The following is a 9,354-nucleotide window of genomic DNA, read 5'->3' as shown; positions in this document are numbered from 1 at the left end:
CGGGGACGCGGGAGCAGGATCGCAGCCCGGGGTCCGGGAGGGGGCGAGGGGGCGAGGCGGCCGCGCCAACCTCTACCTGAGAGCTCTCCGCCCTGCCCCACTGGCAGCGCCGCGAGCGCCCAGAGGGGGCTCTGCCCTGGACACTAGGGGCTCCCGGGGGCTCGGGGCTGTGCCGCTGGCCAGGGTCAGAGTTAGCCTGCCTGGCCTTTCCCGACCAGCTGAGTTGAGAGACAGCAGATCAGAGGATTCCGTTTTTTTTTTTCTTTCTTTTCTTTTCTTTTCTTTCTTTCTTTCTTTTTTTTGCTCACGCGAATCTGGGATTGTTTACGTTTGGTTCTCCACTCTCACCCCTCGCCTGGCTCTCCTAGATGCAAAAACCACGTTCCTGAATTTTGCATTATGCATTTTGATGTACACCTTTTGCATATCTATTGGAGAGTAGATCTGAGTGTATTTCATGCAGCGTGTTTAAATTGTGTATGGACTCAGTACTTGTAGGCTTTTTTGTGGAGCTATTAAAAATATATATCTATATCTGTATTTTACTTTGTGCATTAATCTGTTGCTCAGAATCTGACTTTTGTCAAACGTGCAATTCCTTCCACTATGGCAAATTCTTTGATTACAAGTGCTTTCAAAAATCACCCACTCTTAACTTTTCCCCCTCGTCTCTTTGAAGTAGGGTAAATATGACAATTTTTATTGGTCTCAATTATTGAAACTTGATCTAAGGACTGTGTGGAAGAAGGAGGCTGATTGCCTTTTTCTGGCCTCCAGTTCTACTGACTTTTAAAAGGGGGGTTTGTTAAGTACCTTTGAAGAATATGACATACAGTGATCGCTTGGCTGTAATGCAAATTATAGAACATAAATTCGGCTTGGAATTAAAAAAGACTTGAACTCTTTCAGTGGGTACAATTGAGGATTTATTATATATATTTTAAAATTACTTTTCACTCCTTACTTTGGTTGAATGGCTAGTTACAGATCAACTTATTTGGAGGTCCTTGGAAAGAAGCTTGGGAAATGGGAGAGGGGAGAAGATTGATCCCAATCTGCATAATCAATAGGGCAGTGTGCTGCAATCGTGTACCTACATTTACTGTAAATTTCTACAATATCTGTAGTGTGGGTGCTCCAGTGCCTTGCTCTGCTTCTCAGAGCAGATTTAGAGGCAGATTTAGAGGACCAGAATTTACTGCCCAGCCTTCTGGAACAATATAGGGAAGTCCATTCCATAGTAGCTCATTTTAAAACTCCTTCACTTGCTCAAGTCCCCCCCCACCCTGTGTGTGTGTGTGTGTTTGTGTATGTGTGTGTGTGTGTGTGTGAGAGAGAGAGAGAGAGGGGGGAGGGAGAATATATCTGTTCACATGCAGGGGGTTTGGGATGCTGAACCCCCAAAGTGTAGGTATCCTGAGTTGGAGGGGAGTGGGAAGTATTCTGGGGCTCTGGCGGGTGGGAATTTGCTTATTGAATTACTCCTTCGGAGGCCCTCTTCTCATGTTATGATGTTAGGTTTCTTTTACTGGCGGAATAAATTAGAGATAGGAATATAAGAGAGTAATATACTCGAGATTGAAGCAATGTCAAAAGTAAGAGTTGCTGTGTGTGTGAGAGAATAGACAGTTACAGTTCCTCTTGAAAGCTTGGTGGTAGGTGAATCCATATTTGGAGATGATTTTGAAATAGTCTAGCAATGGTGCACAACAGGATTTGATAAAAAGTGTACACAGAGTCAGTTTTGAAAGGATTGCGGTTTGGGGAGATGAGGTGTGGGCAGGAAAACCGACTGGAGGCCAGCAGCCTTCCTCTGTGTGTCTCCTCCCTTCCCCCTCACTGGGTTTTAGTTTTTAATTACTTAATGCTGAAACGCACAGGGCTTATATAAATATTTGCAAATTCTCTTTCCTATTGATTTCTCTGAATAAACTGCCCTGCTCTGGTCCAGAGAGGAGGCGATTCAGATCTGTGGACTTTTTAAACATATAAAGCCTCTGAAGACATGTTCGTCTGTCCATGTGTGTGTTCATGGGTAGAATTGTAGGCATGAAGATTTTATTGTTGGGGGGGGGGTGCAAAGAGAGTTTAGGTTCTCAGTGGAATGGGCTGGGAAAGCTGGGCTGGAGCTGGCCTCATGGCCTGACAGTCCTGACAGATGTGTGTGTGTGTACACACTGTGTGGGTGTCTACACTGGGGGAGCCTGAATGCATATGCACTTAGCCCCCCCAACCCCCCATTAAATATGGAGCAGTTTTCCAGGGCTCTGTGACTGCCTTCTCCTCGGGGTCACATTGAGTTCGAATCTGACCCAAGGTGCAGGAATCCTGCAATGGGGAAATAAAAGAATATACAGAAGAGGGTCAGGTCAGCTGCTCAGAGGCCAAAACCCCTACAGCTGCTTTGATTTGATTTGATTTTTTTTTTGTGTGTGTGTGTGTGTATATATATATTTTAGGCTCCTCCTGCCATGTTACAAATTGTGCCTCCCCCTCTCAGGTGTTTGCTCAGTAGCTTAAAGGCAGCAGAGCCTCTGCCTGCGTAGACCGTGCTCTCAGCAACAACAGAAAACCCACAATACTGAATCCAAAACAAAACAAGGGAGGAGGGGGAGAAAAACCCCTATTGAGTTCAGGCAAATAAGGTTGGGTCTCCAGATCCGATTACAAAGCAGCTTTGAATATGCAAGACAGTGCACAAGACCAGTTATTCCAGTTACAACAAACTATTAAAAAAGAGAGAGAGAGAGAAAAGAAAAGGCATGTTTAGGTCCTAATTTGTTAGTACAAGGAAAAGAATCCCACATAAAGCTGCCTTTTTTTTTTTTCCCTTTCTTTTCCCTTTGCTGGCTTCACACAGAATTCACTGGCCCTTTTCTGATCCATTTACTGTATAGGTTCTTTTATTAAAATCTTTTGGATTTAGGAAGATTGCTGCAAGCAACACATTTTCTGTATTTTTTTCCCTTTATCTGAGAGGAGAGTTGGCAGGGGTTCTGTGGTTTGCAGTTACACAATATGTTATCATGTTTTTAATCACTAAATCATTGCAGTGGTTATAGATTTACAGTCTTGGGGTATTACAGAGAGGAGCAACGGCAGCTATATATATGCTTTTAAATTACACTAATGTAAACTGAGTGCGGCAGCTATGAATATGGTCGGCAGAGTGCAACCCCCCACCCCTTAGTTCTCTCTCCTTCTATAATTTTCTCCCCAAAGTGCTTGTTTTGCTTAAAATAAGCCATCCCCACCCCCTTCCTGAATTCTTTGTCTCGTCAGTCCCCCCTTCCCTTCATTTTACACTTTTAACACCAGATAGGCTAAAATTCAAACTCTGGGAATAAAATTTAGGATTAGAGAAATAATAATAACAGTAATAATAATGATGATGATGATGAGTGTGGGTTTCCTAAAATCCTCTTGGTTTCTATACCGGCCTCCTGCATATGGATGGAGGGTTGATTGCAGATCAGAAGGTGGGAGTGGGTGGAGGGGAGGGAGTTCAGGCTTGTGGCACTCCAAAGGTCCTGTCACTGGGAGCCCACTTTCAGCTTCTGTTTTTCATATTATTATGTAACAGAATCCTTGGCAGCATTAAAAATTCAGTATTACAAGCTGATTGTAATGCTGCCTCATTAGACAGCGCTGTCTGGCCTTGTATTAAGTGAAACACAGAGCATGGCTTTTACATTATAAACACCAATAAATATTAAGGCTCAGCAGAGGGGGGAAATAGCAATTGGGTTTTTTGCCCCTTCTGGTTTGACCCCCACCACCCACAGACACATCTTCTTCCCATCATGCCCATTTTCCTTTGCCCCCCCCACACCATGGTAACTGTCATCTATTTACTTGTTGGGATGCTGATGTGTCAACCCTGCTGACATTTTAGGAAGGCTTTTTATAGAGTTATCTTGTGTACACAAAAGGTTTGGAAGTTTGTTTTGTTTTGATCTGCAGTAAACAGGTCATTCACTTTGCTGATGTCATTTCCGTTCATATTTGAGTTGTTTATTGTGCTTCTTTGCAGGGCCCTCTCGTCCCTCCCCCTACCTTGCTTCTCAGCCAGAGCCTGTGGCTGCCTGGGGAAGAGGGGTATGCTCCCGAGCTGCCAGGTCTAGGTTCAAAGGCTGAGGGTCACCTGTCCCTGCTGGGGAAGATGGCTTCAGCTTCAAATCTGGTTAAACACTTGGATGTCCTCTTGCCCTGGTATTTTCATGGCATGATTCAGCTTCCTTTCTTTGTGGCACCCCCACCCCCCACCCCTGCCACACCTTGTCTGTCTTTAATACATCCTTATTGTCCACTTCTCCAGGACCACCCCCCTAAAAAAAAAAAAAACCCAACCTTGTAAAGACGACTTTGAGACTTTGATTCAGTTGCAAATCCGAAGCTGGCATTAGGGACTTCATGCTGTGAGAAAAAGAAACTGTTTCAAGGCCTTACCCCTGAAGCCCCCCCAGCACCACCTTCTATCCCTGTTCTTTACCATTTCTTTTTCTTTTTCCTCTTCCTTGTCTTCTTGACAATATAAAGGCCATTCTGGTGTTAACTACAAATAACTGTAATGCCCGATGTCTCTTATTTCCATGTGATCTGTGATTAGAACCCCCTTCTTTAAAAAAAAAAAAAAAAGGTAGGGTGGGCAAAGGAAAGATGAAAAGCTATTTAGGCCCCAAAGTCCCTCCTCTACTAAGATGGTGGGTTTTAGGTTTTTTAAAAAAATTTATTTTGTTCTTTTAGGTTTAGAAATAATAGGGAGAGAGGGAAAAGCAGTCATTAGGAAGTTCCCCGAGTTGCTTTCCAACTAAGACGGGTGAAAAATGAACCAGCATTGACACTTGGCTCCCTGTGAAAGCCCCGTAACCTCTCCCCCCTTCCGTGGCCCTGGCCTTTTGTTCCTGGAGAACGGAGCTAAGGTACTTTTTCTCCCAGACCAAAGGCAGCAGGCAAGGAGTCCCCTTGTGAGCGCATCGCCTTTAGATGGCCTTCTCATGGTTATTGTCAATGCAGACTTCCCCAAACAATTGCTCCAGGGAGACACAAAAGCAAAAACATTTGTCCTATTTTTTTAACCTCTTTGTTTTAGATTTTTTTTTCATCCATTCTTTAAATTTCACAGTTTCTATTTGTCTGCAGAGAGACAAACGGAACAGCATGAAGCACATTTTACCGTAGGCCTCACTGGCAATTGGAACAGCCTCAATAGAAATCCAAATTCTAAAAACACTGGCTGACTTGGAGGATATGTGAAATTTCAGCTCTGGGCTCTGAAGTCAGATTAGCACAGATTTTTGAACAAAAATGCACTACAATGAAAAGATAAGAAAATGGGATTCTAGAATTATTTGGAGGAAAGCACGAACAGGGTCATCTCTTTTTTTGTTGTTTATTTTCTAGTTTTCTGGCCTCTACTTAGAAGCGGCTGTTTGATAGAGAAAAATTACAAACCTACATGAAATTCTTCCTTAAAACAAAACCTGGTCCTGGTTGTTTTGGGTCTGATATACTATTAAATGGGTTGTTCAGACTCGTAACTGGAAGAACTGTGGTGTATATACTATGGAATTGATACTGTGTTAAGATTTAAAAAAAAAATAGGATTTATGTAAACAGGCAATATCCCCTCCCCCTTTCTTTTCCTCTCCTGTTTCCTGTTTCCTTTATTCTGCCTCCAACCTGCTTCCCCTCCAAGAATTCAGTGGTTTGCATCAGGCCAGTGTAAAGGGATGTGTCAGACAGTTGGGGATGGCCCAGGATCAAAATAGGAGTTCACCTCTTTTTTTCCTTGGCCCCAAACAAAGCACCACTCTCTCTTGTAATGTATGGACCCTGATTGCGATGCTGTCCTTAAGCATCTGTCTGCCTTTTCATTAAAATTCTCAATTTCAAGGTTTAGAAACACAAATGTAAGAATCCCCTTGGGTATAAAAGTCTTGCATGGCAAATTCTCTTTGCCCTTTCAGAAATATTTTATTTTAATTTTTTTTTTAAAAAGGGGGCGAGTCTGTAAGCTCTTAACATTTAAAGCTGTTTTAAGAGAAATTCTGTATTTTTGCTTTCTTCAGACTTGGGCTTTGAGACTTAAAATGAAAAAACTCTTGAATCACAGCTCTAAAAATAAAGGTTACTCATTTGTGTCTTTTTTGTATATATCATTGACAGATTTAGGGGCTGAGCTGGGAAGGGGTGGGTAAGTAAAGGAGATAATGTTCCACCTATGATTTGGGGGTAAAAATTAATCTATGGAATTAGCACTGCAGTGGTACACGGAGGCCTTGAGAGTTGTGTCAGAGAAATGTGAATCCAAATGTGTGTGGTAGGCCTTGGTGCCCCAGCCTCCACGGGCTCTCCAGGCGAGCCGGCACGGGCTGTTTGGAGGAAAGCTTGCCCTCTGTACCATCCCAGGAGGGCCTGGCCACCTAGTGGGTACAGGCCTTTAAATAAAACTGCCTCGAAAGGATGGGGTGAACTCAGGCCATGGAGTACAATTCAAATGTGTCATTTATTTTGGGGACATTTGTTTGTGGCTTTTTGCCCTTTGCTAGGATTTTCTTTGTTAAAGCCTCCAGATTATTTAAGCACAAGTTTTAAAATCAGTGTGGATGTATAATTTAATAAAAACAGAAGGATCTGGAAGAACACACAAATCCACCTAAACCCAATTGTGCTGTGAAGAAAGCCCAGTATGCTGACATCCACTGTATCTTCCCTCAGAGATCATATTTACCTTTGCCGAAGTGAAAGGATACAGCATTAGAGAGAGCTTGTATGGGGTGGGGGAGAGGGAGGGAGAGGAGAGCAGGTTTGGCTGGGTTGGATCCTTGTAATTTGCCAGCCAGCTAAGCATTAGGGGGCAGGCCTCTGGCTTAGAGAATGGGTAAGGGGAGGAGTGGAGGAAGGGGTTAGCATTCCCTGATTTATTTTTAAATATTTATCCTTTTGGCTGTTGCCAGTTACGCTTTCCAGATGAGACAAGACTGGGTATGGAGAACTGCAAGGGAAGAATTGCCTCTTCTGAGAGTGGGTTTATTTGTCAACAGTGTTCAGGATGGAGCGATGAGAATGTCAGGCTGTCACTGCTGGGTAGGCCGTGGGTTTAACATCAGGCAGCTGCCCTGGGAAGAGCTGAGCTTTTCAGAGCTTGGAGGATAGAATCTGCAGCATGTATTTCAGAGAAACCGTTGGTTCCACATGTCAGTGCAAAAGTTGCAAATTACCTCTGAAGATGTCTTGTTTTTGTTAATGATGAAAATAAGTTTTAGTTGATATAGCATTCCAGGGTTTGTGCTGTCCCTTACATTTATAATTGTACAGAGGCCGTACATTACCTGCCTGTGGCTTACCTGTCAAATTTTTGCTGGGAACAAAGGCAGGCTTGAGTAGGCCTCACCATGCGTGTAGCTGTTGTAGGATTAAGATAAAGAAAATAGACCCAGTTCTGTTTATCAGGCCTCTGAGGTGCAGGAGGCTGGTCACCCACAGCCTAGGACAGTGGCAGAATTGGACCAGGTCCCCTCAGGATTCTGCTAGTACCTCCTCATCCTCTCAGATTACTTAGACCTTGTGCTTTGGGTTTTCCATTTTTCATTTTATTGAAGTTATTTATCTGTGGCCCCACCAAGTTTATGATGTCACCAAATTGCAAGGTTGTCCCCCATTCATAAAAGTTAAGACCAAATAGCTAAATTAGATTTTCTGTGAGTATAAACATGTTCTTGTTGTCTGTAATTTATCAGATAGGCTGTGGGTTGCTTCCAGGTGAGGAACAGGGGTCTGCAGTCTTGATTTTCCTGAAGAGATTTCCAGGATATCTATGGGAGGTGGGCCACCTTGCTTGTGTTATTGTTAGCATCATCACCCTCATGTATTATTCATAGTAGCTTTTTCAATTAAATTATTAATTGGTTTTCTTTAAGGTGTTCCTGACTCATGTGGCTAACATATAAATAACAGTGTGTTTTGAAAACACCACCTGTTCTTAGGCCCGAGGTCGGGGCAGTCTACAAGCAGCTCTGCAGTGACCATACTCTGGTTTATAAAATCCTCTTCCTCCTCCACTTTCCTTTTTGGCCCTCCACTCCCCCACTCCATCCCTGCTCCCTCACGTGTGACTGAATTTGGCTTGTGCCCGCCTTTGTCCCTAATCGGACATGATTCCCTAGAGGCAGTCTTTATTTCTCCCAGGGCCCTAGCAGGAAAAAAAAAATTTTTTTTTTTTTCAGTTTCTCTTCTGGACTAAAACCTTAGAGGGGTTGGTTGTCTCTACCCAACAGGTTATTTACATAATTTGAACCTGAATTATGTTGCACAAAATGCCTTCTGCACAAGGACTTGGTGTTCACCAGACAAGCATCCCTTTTCCTCCCTGTTAGTGTGTGGGTAAAGCTAATACGATTCCATACATCCTGCTCTTCGCCTGGTGAGCTTATTATATTTCTAACACTTGCATGGTTCATTATTGTGCAGTAGGAAGAGACTCTCCAGGCTGTGACGCCAGCCTGGGTGGGTGGTTTTCAGAAAGGGAAAAAGCAGGTGTCTTTTTTCTGTGCTGAGAGAATCCAGAGTGGATGCAGACGGAGGGTGGGATTCTGATGGGGAGGATAGGGGACTTCCGGTGGAGATTTCTGTAGAGCTGCTTTTGTATATCAGAATGGAAAAGGTGACTTTGGGGAGATAGAAAAGTGTCCAGCAGTTGCTTTGACCAACTGGGATGTCTGCATTAACTTTGACCCTGGTGGCAAAATCTCCCTGGGAAGGGCATGATCTCTGCTGTCTCTGAAATAACGTGGCTTTATAAGGGGAGTCTCCTTAAAGCATGTAATGGTCAACTGCAGCTCCTTTTTCTTGTCACTTCTTTTCTTCCTCTTTTCCTAGCACTCTCGTTTTCTTTTCTCCTTGCGGTTCAAAAACTATCCTTAAACTCTCAATGGAGAGCCAGGGATGTTTTTATAAGTTTCTGCAGCTGAAAAACAGAAGTGTTCTGTAAAGCAGTTAATAGGATGGGTGTGTGTGTTTCAAATAAATTCCTGTCCACATTGGCTAATGTCCCCATGCTAGAGTGGCCTGGCTCTGACGTGGACAGGGCCCAGAGACCGATGGCTTCGGTTCGGAGGCCCCAGGCTGCTTTTTGTGGCCGAGGGCACGTCCCTTTCTTCTCGTCCGATTCCAGGCCGGCCCCTGACTTTTGATGAGCGAGGGGTCAGTGCCTCCGGGAGGAAGGGGCTTTGTTCCCACCAGGCTGGTTCCCGGGGCAGCGCAGGCCTAGCCACCAGAGCCCCTGTCCCCAGGCGAGGAGCGGGTGCGCCCCGGCCTGCCCTGAGGCCGGAACCCGGAGCGAGCACGGCCGAC

The sequence above is a fragment of the Marmota marmota genome, unplaced genomic scaffold (assembly GCF_001458135.2).
Source record: "Marmota marmota marmota unplaced genomic scaffold, marMar, whole genome shotgun sequence".
In the NCBI taxonomy this organism is placed as follows: Eukaryota; Metazoa; Chordata; class Mammalia; order Rodentia; family Sciuridae; genus Marmota; species Marmota marmota.
This window is presented reverse-complemented; position numbering follows the sequence as displayed.